We start from the raw sequence: 23263 nt of genomic DNA, 5'->3' as shown, positions 1-23263 counted from the left end.
AGGTTGGCTAGCCTGAGTACCTTTATCACTATCAGCTGATATCTCACTTGGAGGCTAAGTGGATTCGACTAGATTGTCCTGAACCTTACTATCATCAAACCTGGCCTGAGTTGTAGGCTTCTCCTTCACTCCTTCATGTATTCCCTCAGAGCTCATACCATGTGTCTCCGTTTTAGTTGTAGACTCCTTCACAACCCATTGAGTATTATGTGCCTTCCTACAATCTGCCATTGAGTGACCATAACCTGCACAAGTCTTACACTTAATCGGTAACCATTCATACTCAACCCCCAGCTCCATAATTTGGCCATGCTCATTGATATATTGTATGTTTTTAGGAGGGTTCTCAGTAACTTCCATTTCTACCAAAATTCTGGCATACTGAATACGAGATCATTCCCTTGTGAATTTATCCACCATAATTGGCTTACCAATTGTACTCACTAGGGCACTGAGACATTTACTACCCCAATATTGAAGTCCCAAATCTTATAGATGAATCCAAAGAGGTACAGATCGCACAAGACGAATAGCATTCAGACCTATCATCCATGGCCGAACAATAACATGCTTCCTATCAAAGTGAAGAATGCCATTTTCTAACACATGATCCCTGGTTGCATCATCATTGAACTTGACCATAATTAGACCCATAGTCATTCTTGAAATCTGAGTTATCCCTAGATGGCCCCAAAACAATTGGTGGGTTATCACCTAGCACCATGCAAATGACTGCCGAGCTCCAATTAGCAGATTGTATTTTAACCTCTTCAGCATCAATTCTAGCAAATTTTCGTCCCTCCTTGTATAATGGCTCAGTGAATTCAAGCTGCTGGTCCGAAAAGGAAAACTTACTAGCCGTGAAGTTTTTCCACTGTCTCTGAGTTGTAGCTCGATAATCTTCTTCATCTACTTTATCTGCCCATGAGTCCATCGGTTGAGTCGAATCATCATCTTTCTCTCCTGATCCAGAGATCTCCTCAAATTGGTGAGGCAAAACTGCATCACACGTCTCATCTTCTTTACCTGCTCCAGAAAATTGGCCGGCAGGCATCCAGTCATTGTCCAAATCATGAATTGGAGATTTCTCTTCCAAACTCAGTTGTTCACCTTGCTCTCCTACCTGTTGATCTAGCTTACGAATTGGCTTCTTCCTCTTCACCATGGGAGAGAAACAAACCAAACCTCAACTGTTCACCTTATTCTCAATATTCTCAAATACCAATAAATCATATCCCATTACCCTTTAATTCCCGGTAATGTTCTAATCCTCAAAATCACCCCAAGACTCACCTCGAGTCCCGAAATTAACCCCGTTATGACCAAACCGAAAACTTGCATACCATGATCGTCTCATGCCGAATAGCTCAAACCAATCCACATATAATGTGGTACCATTCATAACTCACCCACATGCATGAAAATACACAATTACGCCCTCAACGGGCCAAATTACCAAAATTCCCTTATAATTAAAATTAAACCCATATGCATGAATTTATCATCATATTATAATATAATTCACATAAACATGCATATAATAATTTAATATCGTAGTAAATCAATTATGGCCCTACCGACCTCCTAATCAAGGTCCTAAACCTTATTAGGAAATTTGGGGCATTATACCCCATGCCACGACCCGCCCTTCTTCTTCAGCTCCCACCTGTTCTCGAGGGTCGTGGCACACCAAGAACAGAGCCGTAACCCGACCCTTTCGAACCCAGAAAAAATCACCATTTCTAACAGCCCAACCTCACTCAATTTAACCCTAAACCATACCGATATCATACTTTAACTATCACAATAGTTCTAATATACTACCAGTAACAAAACCCATAGGAAAACTAGCTTAAAAACTCATCAAAATCACATTTCAATCCTTGAAACCCCAAAGCTCAAAAACTATCTAGAACAGCCAACAATTCCCAGAATTCAAATGCTAAACCATAATTAGAGACTAACCTCTACTGAAGAATAAGTCCACCAAGTTGTTCCTGAGCTAATTCCCAAGTCCTTAGCCTCAATTAAATCTTCAATATCAAGAACCCAAGAAAACTTAATGCCCAGCCAAAACTACAAAATTTAGACAACTAAAATCATAATTCAATGCATACCTAAATTCTTGTATGAACCTTCAATTTTCTACTGAGATATTCCCCAAAATTCCAGCTCAAATCCTTGAGTTTCTAGCTAAATCTTCCTTTGGTTTCCATGGTTTCCTTAAGAGAGAGAGTTGAGTGAGCTGAAAGAAGAGGGAAGGGTCAGTTTAGGTGTTTCTACTGTTTTCCTTGGTTTTTTTTTATCTATCCTTAGTTAATTAAGTTAATCCCAAGGCTCAGGGTACCAAAAATGTCCCCGAGGGAAAAATGGTAAATTTCCCCAATATTCCCTTCTAAAATCTCTAACTTCAAATATATCTCGAATTATTTATTTTCATAACCCGATAACCCAAATAAATATCTAATACCTAAAATGCCCCTTGACTCGCCCCGAGTCAAGTATTGGGTCCCGTTGTGACTTTCTCGCTAACTGGCTCCCTAGGATTGCCTCAAGTCGCATGCTGCAAATATATCCACATAATAATGTGGTCTCCAAAATTATAACATATATTAATCATGCATTAAAATCATTTAAATCACATATAAACCAATTATGCCCTCCCGACACCCTAATCAACACCCTTAAGCCTTATTAGTGAATTTTGGGTCGTTACATGTTTCTTGTGTGGCGTGGTGGGTCATTTTATGAGGGAGTGCCCACAATCGGAGGAGGAGGAACTGAGGAAAGTCAACAATTCAGTTCTAACTTTAGTTACTTTGACACAAACGGAGGCTGAGGCTAGACCCTCCGTGGTGACAGATTAGATTTATAGCATTGACTTTTCTTGTATAGTACGCATTTACTTTTGCAATAGATATGCAATAGTCTATTTTGGAAGGTTATATATGAATGGAGTTGTTCCCAGAATATGTACATTGTGGGGATTGGGATGTTTCCACCTATCAGAAATCAACAACGTCTAGAAAGCAGAATTAGATCTTTGTCGGTAGAGGTAAATAGTAGGGAGTAGTCTACGAACTTGAGAGAATTAGTAGTGAAATAGTTTGACATGTTACTGGGTATGGATTGGTTGGCCAAGTGGGAACGACCATAGAGTGTAAGAGGAAAATGGTGACTTTTAAGTTTGAAGGACCTGTTTATGTTCATGGGTGTTTGAATGGGCCACGAAATCCAATGACTTTAATATTGAAGGTTAGAAACTTATCCCAAGGAGGATGCATGGGATTCCTAGCTAGTGTGGTGGACACCACAAGGATTTTACCAGTTGGATTAGAGGGTTTGCCATCGCATCAGGAGACTAAGGTTGTTACTGAACTGACACCAAAAATAGAACTGATATTCAAGGCACCATATAGAATGGCACCATCAGAGTGGAAATCATTAAAGGTTTAGTTGAAGGAGTTACTCAACTTGGGATGATTGGACTGAGCGTCTTACCACGGAGTGTACCAACATTATCTGTTAAGAAGAACAACAAGTTATTGAGGATGTGTACCAAATATGGAGAGCAGACGAAGGTGATTATCAAGAATAAGTATCCACTGCCAAGAATTGACGACTTATGTAATCTATTACAAGGTGAGACAATGTTTATACGGAGTGATCTTCGATTTGCTTATTACCAGCTGAGGATCAAGAAAGAAGACATTTCAAGAATTACCTTTTGCACTAAGTATGAACATTGTGGATGTCCAGTGAAGGCTTTTGAACTGACCAATGCTCCAGCAGCCTATGTGGACTTGACAATTAAAGATTTCGAGGCTTATTGGGGCAATTCGTGTTTAAATTTATTGGTAATGTATTGGCCTAATCATAATCAGAGATAGAACACGAGCAACATCTCTGTTTGGTAGTACAGAGGCTAAGGAAACATAAATTGCAGGCAAGGTTCAAGAAGGATGAGTTGTGACTTCTTTGGGTGATGTTTTGGGTCACATTTTGGGAAAAGGATGGTATTGTGCTTATTTAGTTAAGATAGAAGCAGTAAAAGATTGGCCAAGGAAGGCTTCAAAGGTTAGAAGTTTCTCGGGACTGCAGGGATACTATCAGTAGTTGGTTGAAGATCTTCGAGGATTGTAATACCCTTGACTGAATTAACACATGAGAGTTTGAGGTTTGTCTGGATCAGTAAATGCAAACCGGGCTTCTAAGAGTTAAAACAATGGCTGATCATTTCACCATGGTATCAGTACAAGCATGTGGTGGACTGGTATACAAGACTGTGTAGTGGATACAATTTTGTTGTTAGAAAATGAGAAGTTCGTAGTGATGCGGCATGACAGGGACTAATATATGTCCATATGTAGGCTGGGAAGGTGATTACTTATGCTTCCCAGTATTTAAGGGAATAAGAACAGAGATATTCTACATGAGACTTTGAATTAACAACAATGATAATTGCATGTAAAATATGGCGACAATATTCTTTGAGGAGAAGTGTGAGACATACACTGATATAATAGTTTAGAGAATTTGGTTACCTATAGGGTTTTAAATATGAGATAAAGATGTTGGTGAGAATTGGTGAAGGATTGATGGTGGAATCCTTCATTACCCAGGGGGAAACTAACATGGTGGCTGATGCCTTAAGTTGGGAAAGGTCCAAGCCAAGTGTATCGTTTGAAACAGATCACAGCAAATTCATTTGAGGAACAACTAGAATTGGTATAGAGTTTGGGAATAATGAATTGACAAATATAATTCTACAAATGGTGAAATATAGAAAGGGAATCGTAGTAAAAGTGGTTAAGGACTCTACTAATTTGACATGGATAGGTTGAGATGTGAGGATCGAATATGAGTTCCGATGGATGCTGGAATCAAGAAAGAAATTCTGGACGAATCTCATGTTGGGAATAGTTCCCTTAAAGAAATTGTAGTTGACAAATATTTTAAATGAAATAATAATTGAATTGAATTATTATTTCTATAAACTATGTTCAATATTATGTTGATAAAATTAAGTAAATATCAGAAAATTCCAAAGTTTATCGATGTGGTCTTAATCTCCTACTGGTATGAGAGGATCAAAATTAAGATAATAAACATAAAAAAGTTCTCAGTAAAATAAAGTTATGAAATCTTTAGATTAATTACTGCTAGTACAGTTCGCTAGTATTATGAATACAGGTGACCTAGATCCGTGTTACAAGTGTAGTAGGACACATTAGTGAATGTACTTTATATATAGTGATATATAGAACTAGACCAAATGTGATTTGTTAATACTTGTTTAAACATCATTTCATAGTATTAATCAAACACATCAAACGATGATATTAATCATGAGGTTGCTATGAACTCCTATATATGTCATCTGATCCTTTGATTAATGCGTTAAAGTTTGTTAGAATGATCAGGCTAAACACAATTGTTATGGGGACTCAAGATGTATATGGCTAGGGACATAGTTTAATAGATATGAAATCTATACCTTCTTATAGATTGACTAATGGTTCTCTATTGGGTTGACTTTTGGAACTGAAACGGTTATAAGCGCTCACATCGCAAACTTGTTGTGACACAACCTTCACTAGTAAAGTCAATGGTACTCTAGGAACAAGATATATCTAAAAGGGTAACATGGTAATTTTATTCATTTTTAATTATGAACCATTAATACAGGATTAGCATTGTATGTAATGATTATATCAATGGACGATTTATTCTTTAATTAAGTACTCAGATATGTCCATAATTATCAAGAGTTCAATCTCATATATATAGTGGAGTAATCATGAGATTAATAAATATGATTATTTAATCAAAGAGCTTTGATTAATAATCTAATATTTATTGGAGCTTGATATTATAGGTCCATAGGTCCCGAGGACGGCTCTATCAACACCATATCGAGGTAAGAGTTGATACAAGGGTAAAATTGTAATTTGGAAATTTGAGAAGAATTTTATTCTTCGGGTCAAGTATACAATTATATGATAATTGAGATTAAATAATTAATTTCGAATTAATTATTAATTTTTTGAAAATATATTTATTAATTTAAATATATAATTTTGAAATTCATATATATAAATTAATTAATTAATTTTTTAAACTAATTATTTAATTTGAGTGGGAGAAAATAAAATTGGTAAGCCAAAAATAGTTTTTGAATTATTAAATTTTAAAAGATGATGATAATGATGATCATCAATTTGAATTTTGAATTTAAAATTTAAATTTTGAAATATGGTTTTCATCTTTTCCTTAAAAAGATAAATATCTTATTTTGTGGAAGGTTGATTTTAGTTAAATAAATAAAAAAAAATGCAATATCCCTCAAAAAGGAAAAGTAGCAGTTCACGCACAACACAATCCAAGGAATGTGCCATGCGTGTGGCACTGCACTGATATTGTATCAGTGTTGTTTTTATTTTGTTTATTTAATTAATTAATAATTTGAAAATAGATATTTTCAAATTTGTTAAGTTAGTTATTTACATAAATCAATTCCTATCATCATTATATTATTATTATTTTTTTATCAAGAAGAAGAAAGCTACTTCATTAATCAACCACCAAACTACAAAACTACAATAGCTGAAACAAGAGGATCATCATTATATTATTATTATTATTATTATTAGGAAAAATAAAGTAATAGAATAATCTCTATATGTATATGATATAGAATAAGAAGAAGAGAAATAGACAATATAAGAAAATTTTCAGAATTTTTGTCAGACAAAAAGATTGTCTTCTTCTTCTTTATTCTAACATTTCTCAGACCATAATTCAAGTTCTCATGTATTGAGAAATACTTGTAATTCCTAATTATAAACTCATGTTCTCTATGTGCCCACACACATCTTGAGGTGTAGAGAACACTCTGTAAGATCGTGGTTTGAGTACTCAAAGCGTTGGATAGGAAGATCGATATATATACGAAAATCTCAAGGACACTTGATAGGCTTCAAGAGGTAAATAATCACATTCTTGAATATTTATGTATTTGCTTATATGATATATAAATATATTTTATATTTATATATATGTTGCATGATTAATAATATAGTATGTTAATATTTCTATCTAGATGTTTTCTTGATCATATAAACCGTTTATATGAGTGATGGAAAATTTTATTGTTGTACACATTGGGCCCACCACTCTTATTCTCATGCGTACTCTGATTGTTTTTCCAGCAATTTGTATTAGAGCCAGGTTATTAATCTATGCATATTATTAATTGTTGTGTGAGATTATGTGCATTTTTATATTATATGTCATATATGTTTGATTGGATGGATGATTATTTTCATGATGATAGATTCTTAAGGGTTGTTTAATAATGGTGCTTTTGGGTTTAGGAATTGTTCTTAAAATTTCTAGATGAAATATGTAAGCCAATTTTGGGGCATAGGGATTTTGTAATTGTTTTTTAATTCTGACTGAAATTCCAAAATGGCCCGAGCTCCAAGCCCCAAGCCTGAGACCGAGCCTAGCCTTGAGTCGCGCCTGCCTTTGCCACCCGCTCCCGAGTGCGCCTCACTTCCCAGGCCCGTGCCCCAGCGCCTCCTAGCCTTTCCCAGTCCCACGCACCCCTGTTGTGCCCAGCAAGTCCAACGCGCACCCCTGCCACACCCAGCCTGCCCTCGCACGCCTCTGTTGGGCGCCCTTGTGCCCAGCCATGCGCCCACGCCAGGCCCCAGCCGTGGCCTCCACTGCCGAACCACCCTACTGCTGCCACACCACTTGGTACACACCTAGGGTTTGTATCTTACAAACCCTAATGTGTTGTTACCATAATTGTTTTTAATTGTTCATTTAATTAAAAATAAAAAATTGAATTAAAATGGTTTTAATTTGGAAATTTCTTTAATTGAAATAATATTGATTATTTTCCTTAATTAAAAATATTTAACTGTTATCTTCCATAATTAAAATTGTTTTATTTAAAATATCTAAAATTAAAATTATCTTGAATTTTAATTTATCAAAATTAAAATTTTTAATTTATTTTTGAATTAAATCACCCAAATTCAAATTGGGCCTTAGAAACTTTTTGGGTGTTAAAACCCAAAGTTTAATTATTTTTAAAAGTTTGTTTAAAATAATTAAAAAAAGTTGTATAATCCAAAATGGATATGGAAAGGGGGGGCATTGGCTAAACAAGGTTGTATCTTAAGGTTCAAGATCAAGGTGCTCTTCATCATGCCTTTAATTGTCTAGGTTACATTTTCATGTATTTTTTGCAAGTGTTGTAATTTTTCTAGAAATACCTAAAAGTTACCATACCCAATTTCATTTAAATGTTTGAATGTGATTAAAATGTTTAATGTTTTGTCATGCATTATAACATGTCATTCATATACCCATAGTATGCAATTAGCATGCATTACATTCGTGTAGAAACATGCTATTAAGAACGTCCTATATTTTGTTATATGTTTATATATGATAAATCATATAATAATAAATTTAGTCTTAATTAGTTAAGATGGTAAATCAAAATTAAAGTTGTTTAATTTGTTGTTTTAATGAAAAATATTTTATTAAATAAAAATGATATTCTCTTAATTAAAGCAACATTAGAATTAAGGGCACAATTTTTTTTGTTCTGCTTAATTGGATTAGAAATTATTAGAATATAATTTGGTAAAAATAATTAAATTTATTTTTCCAACTAAATTAAAAAAATTATTGATTTTGTGAAAAACACACTTTTTCAAAATAGTGAGTGAGAGAGGGAGTTATGACAATAAGTCTCATGGTCTCCATTATTGGTTGAACACCGAGAGGCATAGGAAGGGTCTCTTGTCGCCTCCGCTTGCAGCCTCCCTAAGGAAAGACTTCCAAATATGTTTATTTTATCTCAAGGTTGACTTCTCTTATGAGAATATAATTAGTGATGTATTTCAAGTTTGACTGACCCTAAGGCACACTATTGAGTTAAGACATTGATTGAAAATAATGGGTTACACTCCAAAGGTCTGTCTAGGCTTTCAAGCACGACTAGTGCATCTTGACCAAACTAGCGGTAGTTTAAAAGTTGTAACGACCCAACTATCTATGAGACTTAGGTCATTAAACCTACTAGACATAACTACAACCTTGAAGAAACATACATAAGAAAATTCGTAACTTTATTGAAAACTTTAAAAATAATATTTGTAATACATAAATGAGCTCATTGTTTTAAAATAAAACATAACTTTAAATAAAATTGTTTACAAAGCTAAATGCAGAAAAATACATAAAAATGTAATTTAAAGAAACTAAAAAAAACGTTGTCCTCGAATCGACATGCAGCCCATCCACTCCATTCACCTCCATACACACACCCAGCTTCCATGAATCCTTCCGCCTCTGCATCTATTTTCTTGCATCACACTAAAAGAAAAGGAGTAAGCCTAATGCCCAGCAAGGAAAAACTAACAACATAAACATACCCATCATATCATAACATATACTATAAACATATCATAACATATACTATAAACATATTATAACTTATTCCATATAAGACTACTAATAATGGCCATTATGACATGTGATAAACCATCTACGTCCCCTGTCTAATATTTGAGGTAGGTTAGATCACATGTAGTGTATGATAACCCATCTACGTCCCCTGTCTAATATTTGAGGTAGGGTAAATCATAACATAACATATTCAAACATAAACTTATCATAACATATTATACATAACATAACATAAAAGCATAACATATCATACAAACATACAAGATCTAGCCTATTTTCCTTACCAAAACTGGGATATGAGAACAAATGCGGGGCTTGGAAGACTTCTAAAACTAGCAATAGAACAGTGAGTATTTCTAAAGGAGCAATATAACAAGAATAGAACTAAACCACCAAGGGAAAACTTATCGAAAAGACACCTTAAGTTCAAAGAACTTAATAACCTAACCATAAACCATAACAAAAGTTAGAACCTGAATGAAAACTAAAGAGACTAAGGAATCAAATAGAATTGAACTTAAGAATAAGGGTACCTTTGTTGACCTTATAGATTGGCCTAACTCCAATACCGAAATACTCTAATCCTTACTTCCCAAGTGTTTGATAAAGCTTAAGAATGATAAAGCTTTTTTTCTTTCCCACCCAAGTGTATCACTCTTATGGTCTCACTAGCACCTTGGAGTCTGATCACAACTGAAAAGTAAGTGAAAGGGCTGGGAACTAGGTCCTATTTATAGAGGTAAGGAGTGAAACTAACCCCATTTTGATTTGAATAAAAATAATGAAGATAATTGAAGATAATTGATTTTTCGTCAATCAGAGGCTGAAGACTCGGTCAAAACTAACAGAGGTAGGTCTATGGAGTCAAAGGTGGTTTTTAAAAATTAAAACAAAAATAAAAAAAAATTAAATATGGGCGATATATCGCCCCCTATGTGGCGATATTTTGGCTGGACCCTAATCACGAGCCTCCGTTCGTACGATCGTGCAACGTCAACGTGTTTCCCGTATTCAGCATCAGGCGATATATCGGCTCTACTGCTGCGATATATCGACATACGTGATTATTTTAAACACGTAATTTCACTTTTTCAGCATAATTAAGGTTGGATAACTTCTTTGACTGAGTCAAACTACGACCATAACGGTTTCTGGTGAAGACTAAGTCTTATATTCCCTTATTTCATCATTAAAATAATAATTCCTTAATAATCATGCATATGACAAGTGTCATATTCTTATTGGCTCAATCTAAACCTTAGGTTATAATAATTATCATATTTATAACCAGCAATATTAATCAAACCTTATGCTATAATTAATATTTTTAAACTATAGGTTAAACTTATAAAATCCATTACTATTGCTAGGAGTTTCCAACTAAGTCCGGGTTTGAACCAAAATCCACGAAATCTAAAATACTACAACTACTACTAGCTAGCTAACTAAGTAAACATTCTGGGATTCTTCATAAGTGAAAAGAGAAAAACGCGTTTTTAAGTTTTCACTTATGAAATTAAGATTTGTCTCAAAATTAATTTGGAGTTAGTCTGACCTACCCTAAGGCGGTCAATTAATTTATCTTGGATTAGTATATATTTTATGTATTTTTATATGTTGCATTCATGCATCATGTTTACTTTTCCAAATAAAATCTTATATTTATTATATGTGATAATTCATTATATTTTATTTATTTATTTCCAGCAACAATGGTTAATTCTCTTAATCCTAATCATGTACTTGAAAACTTGGAAAACTAAACATACCTCATTGACAAACTCTTGGAAATGATTCCATTTAGTCTTAACCACATAAGAAGATGGTACAAAGGGTTCACATTGTCTTCGAAACACAAAACTTGTATGGAGCGATCTATGATCTACCACCAGAGGTTCCAAGCTTTTCATCCAGCTTTGATGAACATGAAAAATATGGTGAATGGATGAGATTGAACCACCTAGCACGTAAATGCATGTTATCGACCATGCATGGCGACATTAAAGAAAGATATATGATTATTGAAACTGCATACGAGATGTGGGCCATAATAAAGGATGATGCTATAGCACATGCTCAATTTTTGAAATATGGGGTAAATTCGATTTACTCAAAAACTCTTCTTTAATATTTTTGGATGGTTGATTCAAAATTATGCCACTAATATTATTTTTTATATGTTCTTGTCTTCAGGGATGCATAAATCTTTTGAGAAAAAGAGTAGTTGCATTGAAACCAAAAGCGAAGAAGAAATGATGAAGACGATTGAATAAAGAAAATATTAGTTTAGAAATTTATCTTGTTTAGTTAAAAACAATTTAATTTTTTGTCATTTTGAAATAGGTGATTTTCATTATGAAAGAATTTAATAAGTTCTAGAATTATTTCTAGAAACTATGTTTTTAGATTCCTTTATTTGATGAATGTACAAGTTTAATATTTCTTTTGAATAATAAATTCAGTTGTTATTTTTGAAATATACATGTTCCACCTATTTCATCAATGAGTATAAATGATAATTATGAATTATTCATTATTGTGAAAACCATATATTTAATAAATAAGACATCTTATTCCAACCACAATTAAGTGAAACATATATGTGAATTATTTTTTAGATTGACTTGTAATTAATTAGACACATAAAACAAATAAAAGACAGTCTTTTATTGGAACCATTCATTGGTTCTCTCTCTGTTTATATAGTCTATTAATTAAAGTTAACCAAAAGATATTTCTCTTATAAAGACTCAAAAATCACATAATCGTTTAGCTAATACATAGAGATGTATGTTGAACCTTTTAATATTCAAAGCTAAAAGAAATAATAAATAGTAAATCAATAATTATTGACGTTTATTTAAGATATGTTTAATTTTTATTAAATGCAAATAAAATTTCTAGAAATTTTCATGCAACATTCAAAGTAAAGTCACTTAGAGACTTGTTTGATCTGATCAAAAGGAAGTCTAACTTGAATTTGGAATTCAAGTAATTTGCCTGTGAACTTGGAATTCAAACCCAACTCACATACAACTAAAATGCTTAGCAAAATTAGTATTTTGGAAATGTAATATAATAATATTAGATAAGATTAAATAGATAATAAATTATCATTATTGTCTTTATTATTTCTATAATTATAAAACTTGTTATACTCTATACATGTTTGGTTGTACAATATCAAAGACTTAGAAGTTAGGATTCACAAGTGGATATGTGAATAAATTGAAAATTTTCCATGAAGTCATTAAGTGAAACAGTTTAATAATCATAAAAGATTACAAAAGAGTTTGTATCTCTTTAATGCTACTTTAATAATGACTGCAAGTCAAGTAAGCAAGTTACTGATAATTAACCATGATAAAACCAAAGAATATCCAAAATTTTGTAAAGCATTGTTGTAGTGGGAGCGTTAGTTAGTAACTACTCCATTACAAATGAAAAGAATTTTAAATTGCGTGTAACACAATCTAACTATACTTCATTCACATATTAGTATGAAATGAAAAAGTTTTGGAATTATATGACATCTATATTCTTCAACATCCAACTAAAGTTCATTGAACTTCAGTTTGAAACAGGATATTCAAGATGAAGAGGAGAACAAAGGAAAGTATAGACTTTTCAAAGTTAGGTAAATAGTCTAAGGCTATGAATAGAAGGAAGAATTTATTACTTGAATAAATATCTTCTACTGTAACCAAACTTAAATCTGTTTACATACTATTATCCACTGTTTTATGCATGGATTATGAGATTAATTTAAATGGATGTCTAAGTAGTCTTTACTGAATGGCTGACATGACAAAATCGTTTGAAGATCTCAACCAGAAAGATTTTGTTGTGATTCTTACTCTTAATATTGACAACATTTGAATCATTGGGAATGATGTAGAGAAATATCAATAGAAAAGAAATGGTTAGCTGAACATTTATAAATATTAGAATTAGAAAAACCAAGAATGTTCTATACATTCACCTCTATAGAGATTGAAGGAACAATCTTTAGGCATTGTCTCAAGCAACTTATATAGATAAAAAGCTTAAATGCTTTAGTTTACCAAAATCCAAGAAAGGCTTTTTGCCTTCCTAGTCAGGAGGATGTATTATCTAAATAATAATGTCTATTTATTCTTTTACTAGAAAATGAGGACATGAGACAATTATTCTTACAACTCAGTGATAGACTGTTTAATGTATCTAATGTTATGTTTTTTAATTGACATTTGTTAAATAGTTGAAATTGTCAACAGTTATCAATCCAATGATGAATTGAGTCATTGAATAATTACAAGGACTTAATTTTGAGTATCATGAATATAATAGAGATTATATGTATGTGCATTTAGGCAGTGACCTAAAATCCCACAGGATGGACTGATTTTAAATCTTCAAAGATTGATATCAGAATCAGATTCCATAACTATGGAGGAGAAACATTAATATGGAAATGTATTAGACATTTTAGATTTGTATGTTTCACCACAAAAGCCGAAATATAACAGCTACGAGCAGTTAAATAGGCTATTTGATTTAGTTGAGTTCTTTGTCATTCTGGAAAGGGTTTCAGATTAGAATAAACAACTAGTATCTCATTTCAAAAGCAATGGAGATACAACTATTCTAGAAGAACTAGAAATCATGAAAGGGTAAAGCACATGAAATGAAGTATCATTTAATTCAAGATAATTTTACATAATTGATGTAATAATCTTGAACATAACTCCAAAACATTTGCTTACAAAAATGTTAGAAAGACTTTGTTAGACAAATTCGGTCAGGAGAATGTGATTGACATATATAAAGAAATTCCTCAATTTGCTTTAGGGCATGTGGGAGATTGTTGGGTATAAGGCTCTTAAAGCAATTGTAGTTGACAAATATTTTAAATGAAATAAATAATTGAATTGAATTATTATATATATAGACTATATCTGATATAATGTTGATAATATTAAGTAAATATCATAAAATTCCAAAGTTTATCTATGTGGTCTTAATCTCATATTGGTATAAGAGGAATGCGGTTAAGATAATAAACTTAAAATAGTTCACAGTAAAATAAAATTATGGAATCTTTAGATTAATTACTGCTAGTACGGTTAGCTAGTATTATGAATACAAGTGACCTAGATCTGGGTCACTAGTGTAGTAGGACACTTTAGTGAATGTACTTTATATATAGTGATATAAAGAATTAGACCAGATATGATTTGTTAACACTTGTTTAAACATTGTTTCATAGCATTAATCAAACACATCAAACGATGATCACATACATGATGATCTTATTCTTGAGGTTGCTATGAACTCTTATTTATGTCATCTGATCCTTTGATTCATGCATTAAGGTTGGTCAGAATGATCAAGCTAAGAACAATTGTTTTGGAGACTCAATGATGTATATGGCTGGGTACATAGTTTAACATATATGGAATATATACCTTCTTATAGATTGAATAATGGTTGCCTATTGGGTTGACTTTTGGAACTGAAAAGGTTATGGGCGCTCACGTCGCAAACTTGTTATGACACAACCTTCACTTGAAAAGTCAATGGTACTCTAGGAACAAGATATAGCTAAAAGTGTAAAACGGTAATTTTATTCCCTTTTAATTATGAACCATTAATAGAGGATTAACGTTGTATGTAATGATTATATCAATGGACACTTTATTCTTTAATAAAGTACTCCGTAAATATATGTGTATAATTATCAAGAGTTCAATCTCATATTTATAGTGGAGTAATCATGAGATTAATAAATATGATTATTCAATCAAAGAGCTTTGATTAATAATCTAATATTGATTGGAGTTTGATATTATAGGTCTCTAGGGTGGCTCTATCAACACCTTATCACGGTAAGAGTTGATACAAGGGTAAACCTGTAATTTAGAAATTTGAGAAGAATTTTATTCTTCGGGTAAAGTATGCGCTTATATGATAATTGAGATTAAATAATTATTAAAATTTTGAAAATATATTTATTAATTTAAATATATATAATTTTGAAATTCATATATATAAATAAATTAATTAATTTTTTAAATTAATTATTTTATTTGAGTGGGAGAAAATAAAATTGGTAAGTCAAAAATAGTTTTTGATTTATTGAATTTTAAAAGATAATGATAACGATGATCATCAATTTGAATTTTAAATTTTGAATTTAAAATTTAAAATTTGAAAATATGGTTGTCATCTTTTCCTTGAAAAGATAAATACCTTATTTTGTGGAAGATTGATTTTAGTTATATAAATAAATAAAAGAAAAATGTAATATAGCTGAAATGGGAAAATAGCAGTTCACACATGACACAGTCCAAGGAATTTGCCATGCGTGTGGCACTGCACTTATATTGTATCAGTGTTGTTTTTATTTTATTTATTTATTTAATTAATTATTTTTAAATAGATATTTTCAAATTTGGTAAGTTAGATATTTACCTAAATCAATTTCTATCATCATTATGATATTACTATTATTATTACGAATAATAAGGTAATAGAATAATCTCTAAATATATGATTTAGAATAATAATAAGTGAGACAGACAATACAAGAAAAGTTCTCAGAATTTTTGTCAGACAAAAAGATTGTCTTATTCTTCTTTATTCTAACATTTCTTAGACTATAATCCAAGTTCTCATGTGTTGAGAAATACTTGTGATTCCTAAATTATAAACCCATGTTCTCTATGTGCCCACACACATCTTGAGGCGTAGAGAACACTCCGAAAGATTGTGGTTTGAGTACTCAAAGAGTTGGATAGGAAGATCGATATATATACGAAAAGACTCAAGGACAATTGATAGGCTTCAAGAGCTAAATAATCATGTTCTTGAATATTTATTTATTTTTATATGATATATATAAATATATTATATATTTATATATTTGTTGCATGATTAATAATATAGTATGTTAATGTTTCTGTCTGAATGTTTTCTTGATCATATAAACCGTTTATATGAGTGATGGAAAATTTTATTGTCGTACACACTAGGCCCACCACACCTATTCCCCTGCATACTCTTATTGTTTTTCCAACATCTCATACCACTCCATACTTGCTACTCCCAGGCACCTTGAATGTGTCTTAAGATTTGAAATCTGTATATTGGTGGCTAAGCGCCTAACCTTTCAATAAGTGATGTCTGAATACTAGAGCCCACCGGGGTTATCATGACCTTTGGGCATTTCATAATAAGCATGGATGGATTGTATAGGGTGGTTGGTAAGATCATCTTGGTATGAGTGGTTGTGACCTGATATACCAGGTCAACGCACCTCCTTTCTGTGCGAATGAACTGTAATATGGATGAGTATGTTAAGTTGTATGTGAAGGGAGGTGGTGGATCTCCATGGGGCACCGAAGTCTATAGAGCCGGATGTAGACCCCACATTTAGTTCAAGTTGTGGAAAGACTCGCAGAGAGCGATGGGTACGAGATTGAGATTTAATATTATTGATCATCGTCGGACAGATAGACAATCTGAGAGGATGACTCAGACGTTAAAGAATATGCTCTAGGCATATGAACTAGGTTTTTAGGGACCATGGAATGAGTACATTCTCTTGATTGGGTTCCTATAATGGTGGTTATCAGTTGACAACCTTAGTGACTCTGTATGAGATATTGTGAGATAGAAAGTGAAGATCACCCATTTTTGAGGATGAAGTGGGAGAAATGAAGTATTTTGGTCCTGAAACGGTTCAGAGAGCCAATAAAGATATTGGTAAACGTTAGAGTGGCAACATTCACTTTATTGAAAAGGCAAAAAAACTACGCAAATTCAGGTATAGGAACGTGGGGTTTTAAAATTGGAGATTTTGTGTTTCTCCGAGTATCACATTAAAGAGATAAAATAATTTGGAAGAAAAAGCGTAATTGAACCCCAAGTTGTTGGACCTTTTGTATCCTAATGGGAATTAGGCAAGTGGTCTATTAACCTTACCCCTACATTGGTGGAGGTTTATAGGGTGTTTCAGGTATCGATGCTAAGGAAAGATATATTGAGTACTAAACTTGTTTGCGTTAAGAGACCTTGGAATTATAGTGATCAAATGTATCATGTGAAGAGAAGCCAGCAGCGATTCTGGATAGAAAAGATAAACTCTTTGCGAATAAGATTGTCATCTTAGTGAGAGTGTTATAAAGAAATAACAAGGTAAAGAACATGAGTCCAAAGTTAGAGTCAAATATGCGGGATCAGTATCCCAAGATGTTCAAGTAAATTTCGATGACGAAATTTCTATAAGGAAGGAATAGTTGTTGTAACGCCCTGGATAACCAAGACCGTTACACTGTGTGTTTAAAAGAGTGCAAGACTTGCTAACCAAGTCATTCAGACAAAGTGTAAACTCTATACCATTATCAGAGTAAGAATAAAAAGATTTTGGTCACAAACAGGCTATTTCCATTAAAAATGACGGTTGAATACATGGAGACTCAAAACAGGGTTTAGGTGTCTTAGTTACAACAAGTTCTAGAAGTTACAAGTAGTTCAAGCCACTCTAATGGCAAAATATACATTTTAGGTTTCCGTTCCTGTACAATTTGTCGACCGTGGCGGCCGAGCAGCTGACAATGTACACCTCGCCCCCAGAGCTCTCCAACTCATGGTTGATTCAGCCTACCCTTGCCTTTACCTGCACCACGTAGCACCCGTGAGCCAGGGCCCAGCAAGAAAGCATAATAACATAGCAAGATTAACATCAATAATCAAATATTCCACAGTGCATAATCAGAAGTTCATCAGTTCATAACACCTATCCACGTAGTGATAACAATTGTCACCCAGACAGTCAATCAACTATATACATAGCACAATATTCACGTTCATAACTAACAGATTGTCATATCCATCAAATAACATTCAGGGTTGGTGCCCTTAGTCGCACCCTCTATTTAACACACTGTCTTCGGCCCAATAGGGTCGCCCCCAGTGTAATACTCACTGACTCCGGCCAGCTTAACCGAGCTCAGTGATAAATAAGCTGCCTCAGCTCCCAGTGGCTGAGCTGCGCCCCAGTGCGCAAATAATGATTCCGACACCCTTAGGCCGGTAATCGCATGTCCCATGGCGTAATAACACCATCTCATGACACGATATACAAATATTGGGAACTCTTAGTCCCATCGTGACCACATGGTTAATCACATTCACATAATAATGCATACAAACATAGGGAACACTTAGTCCCAACCTAACCACATACTCAGGTGCAGCTTTCTTACCTTTCAATTCACTAGCTTTGATCCCTCGACTCCTTCAGCACGATCCCACTCGAGCCCTAGCGCTTACCTAATCACAATCATGGCCAAAGTCATTATAAATCCCCAAGTTTAAAACCTAGCCCCGGGGCCAATCCCGAGCCCCCGGGAAGTCCTAGTTCCACCAAACAAGGTGGTGGAACCAAACCCCAAACCCTAGGTAAAAAACCCTTGCAAACAACCCAAAAATCCCCTTCAGAAGGCAGGGTAGCGCTACAGCGCTCTTGGGAGGGCGCTACAGCGCTACAGACAGAAGCCAAAATCCCCTCAGCATAATGGCCTAGCGCTACAGCGCCCAAAGGCTAGCGCTGTAGCGCTAGTCACAGACAGCCCAACACCATTTTTCTCTTCTGCGATTTTTCTCAAACCAACTCGAACCAAAACTCTTCCAACTCTTTCCCAAACTCAAAAACAACCTCATGAGCATACTCCACTCATCCCAAACACCCCAAACATCTAGAACTTAAGCACATGCATCCACAACCTCAGAATTCACCATGGCCACTCCTAAGCTCTAAAACTCAGTCAAAACCAGCTGAACTACAAAGTTAGAGTTTAGGCTTTATACCTTTGATAGAATTTCGACCACAAGCTGTCTCTAAACCTTCTTGGCTTGCCTCTCCTCAGTCTTAAGCCTGAATTCCTAAAGTTCCATCCAATTCAACTTAAGCACCATAGCTTAAAAAAACCAGAAACAAAACCAAACCAGCAACTGAAGAGATTACAGAACCTTACCTCAAGTGATGGCCTAATCCTGCTAAACCCTTGCCAAATCCTCAGTCTTTGCTCAGTAACCTTGTGGCTTAATTGGACTAACTTCCCTCTGAGTTTTGCTCCAGAAATCCTCAAGAAATTGGTGAAGAAAACATAAACCGAATTTGAGAACTCTCTCTGTTTTCCCTTCTTTCTTTTCCCTTCCTTTTCTTTCTTTTCAGACTTCTCCAGTATTCTACAAATCCCACTAACATAAAGCCCTGGTATTATTTAACTTCTGTAAGCTAAATGACTAGTATGCCCTCCCCCATTAAGTCTAAACCCTTTAATCCACTTAAGGGCATTTTAGTCATTTTACCCAATTTCCGCTAATTCCTCGAGTGTCTCCAATATTTTCCACTTAATTCCCGATGCCTAATTAGTTATCAATATTATTTCTCAATGTCATAATAGACTCCAGTATATTCGCTAAATTCCCATTTATACCCCTAAGCTCACCCCGAGCCAGGTATAAATCCCTGCCATGACTTTTCGCCACTTTGCTCGCTAAGATCGTCTCGAGTCACAGATCACAAATATATCCACATAATAATGTGGTCTCAACATTAACCTACCAATATACACACAAATACACAATTACGCTCTCAGTGAGCCAAATTACCATAATACCCTCACAGCAGAGTATACATAGTCCCATGCATGCCTTTATCATCATATAATAATATGACCCACACAATCATGCATATAATCATATAATAATACAATAAATCAATTATGGCCCTCCCGGCCTCCTAATCAAGGTCCTAAACCTTATTAGGAAATTTGGGTCGTTACAGTTGTAGCATTCCAAAAATCCTAATAAGATTAAGGGCTTGGATTGGTGTGTCAGAAGGGCACGAGGAGTAAATTTGTGGATTATATTAATATAATCGAGTTTGCATGATTATGTGTATTAAATGTGTTTAAAGACCCACTTTTGTTAAAAATGGAAATTTTCGTAATTGTGACCCGTTGATGGTATAATTGTATTTTATGTGCTATATGTCTGAGACCACATGATTATGTGAATATATTTGTGATATTCGACAGGAGTCGATTCTTTTGAGCAATTTTAGCAAAAAGTCATAACAGGAATATATACCAGGCTTGGGGGAGCCAAGGGATATTTTGGTAATTTTAAATATTTGGAAAATTGTTGGTAATGAAATAAATTGGTGGAATAATTGTACATGATGGATTAGTGGATTAATGTTGGAAATTAGTGGTGAAAGTTGACGTTTAGTGGAGATTTAAGCTGAAAGACCAAAATGCCACTGGGCTCAACTTTGAGGATTTAATGAAAGTGAGGGCAAATTGGTCATTTGACCAAATTTTAGTTAATATTAACCAAGGATTTTGACAGCCGCGTTTGGGACCTTTTCCCTCCTCTTAAATCTTCTTCTTTCTTGGAGCCTTCTTGAAGACCACCTAGCAAGCTCTAGTAAGAGCAAAGCCTAGGAGTTTGAAGATGGTTGAGGAATTTTGGAGGATATTTGACAATTCTATAAGGGATTAGAGGATGATGGAGACTTCAGAACCAGTCAGGAATCCCAAAATTCAGTGAGTTAATCCCTTACCTCCCTAAGTTTTTTTGTTCTTCTTGGTGTTCTTGATTTTTTTGAGATTTTGATCTTAATTCCAAATTAGGTTGCTTTTGAAATGTTTAGTTAGATGTTTTGAAGATTGGGAATTTTTTATAAACTGAATTGAGGATTTGATTGTTGCTGAAACCCTTGATTTGTGATGTGATTCTCATATTTTTTGGAGAGCAAGTTTGAGTTTGAGACTCAAAAATGCTATTAGATGTTCTAGGGTGTTTTAATGTGTTTTGTGGTGTCTTGATGTTGGTTGTAGCATGGCCAAGTCTTTTAAAGTAATTTGTGGTCAAAATCGGCTAGAAGTATCGATTTTGGTGTTGGGATATCGTAGGGGAAATTGCATTTCTAGGTTTTTTGGCAGTTGCGCCGCGACACTTCGGAAGAGTGTCGCGGCCCTCTCGAGTTTCCTTCAGGGCAGGGTTTGCCTCTGACCGTTGTGGCACCATGGCGCTAATGTAAGAATTTTGGATAGGGAAAGCTCTTTATTTGTGGGCACGTCGCGACTCTTTAGATGGGCCGCCACTGCTCAAAATACACAAATTTGAAAAAGGGTTTCTTGATTCATTTAGAGTCGCGACGCTGCAGGGGGCACTGCGACGCTAATGCATTTTTAGTGTGTAGTTGTTTAATGATTTGGAAACCTACTAGGGGCTCGAGGGATAATTCCATTACTGGTTGAGTGGAATGGGAGGTCCCGAGAGCTAGGGTTTTCTTTTGAAACCCGTGATTGAGACTTAGCACTAATAAGCGTGCCATTTATGTTGTGACTAGGAGTTTCGCAAGGCTCGGGAAAGAGGATCACACTCGAGGTCGCTTTGTCGTCAGCATAGGACTTGAGGTAATAAAACTGGCATATGGACATAAAGCTGATTAGTGTCTATGCATATTAGCATTCATTTATATGTGGATGATCGATACGATCTATATTCGGCCATCATGTTTGAACGTGGGGTCGACAGGCAAGCGCGTGTAACGCAGGCCGTTAGCAAGCGTGTGAACCGCAGGTCGTGAAAGTGAGTTCATTTTGAGGGTGCAGTCCCCACTCTCTTGGCAAGGCTGTTTTTCCTGGGTCATGTAAATGATTCATATGATTGAAATAAATATACTTGTATTTGTGAAACATGTTTGTGACTTATATGATTAGAATGAATGCATTTATCGTTTGTGAAGCATATGTTTATTGCTTATGATTAATTGATTATTATTATTATGCCTTGTGGGGGTTTTCTTGCTAGGCCTCGGCTCACTGGTGCTCTATGGTGCAGGTAAGGGAAAGTTAAGGGTAACCAACATGATTTGGAGATCTTTGGAGTGGCACGTACATATTTGACCTGCTTGGACATTACGGTCAAATGATATTTGAGGAACTTAGAAGATTAGTTCGATTTTGCCACTTAGTGTTCCCCTAAAAATTAGCATGATGATATGGCATAAACATAAGGCACGTGACAGGAACATGCAATTCATTTATGGAAGAATGGTCAACCCACGACCAGCGAGGAGAAGAAAACTTGATATCAGCACATGTAGAAGTTATGCGGAGTAACAGGAAAAGAAGTTGGTCGAAAGACATGCGACCATAACTGCTCGATGCTGAGCAGTTAAAGGTCAAATTTAACTAAATGTATAGATATTAATAGGATACTTGTTATATCAAATGTAAACTGTATTATTTACATATTTTATTATTATTACTTGTTGCATAAGTTATGCAAGGCCCATGGCCCATCTTTGTACGTCCTTGAGTCTATTAATAGAGACCAAGGGATTCATTATTCCGGAGGCTGTAATTCTTTACTTTCAGAAAATTATAAGAACCTAGTGTTGTATCCTCTCTCTTAGCTTGTGAAACTTGGTTAACTCTAGTCATATGATCGCAGGTTTTGGGAATTTACATAAATAAGAGTACTAAGTTGCAACGACCCAAAATTACTAATAAGGCTTAAGGGCCTTGATTAGTGTGTCGGGAGGGCATAATTGGTTTATATGTGATTTAAATGATTTAATGCATGATTATGTGATAAGCATGCTTATATGATTATATGGATATGTGAAATGCATGTGTTATGAGTATTAATAAGCATGTGGGCCCTGTTTAGCTTATAATGGCATATTTGTAATTTTGGCCCGTTGAGG

This window comes from Humulus lupulus, chromosome 4 (assembly GCF_963169125.1).
Source record: "Humulus lupulus chromosome 4, drHumLupu1.1, whole genome shotgun sequence".
NCBI classification, from domain to species: domain Eukaryota; kingdom Viridiplantae; phylum Streptophyta; class Magnoliopsida; order Rosales; family Cannabaceae; genus Humulus; species Humulus lupulus.
The sequence above is the reverse complement of the archived record's forward strand: the minus strand, read 5'-3'. Positions refer to the sequence as shown.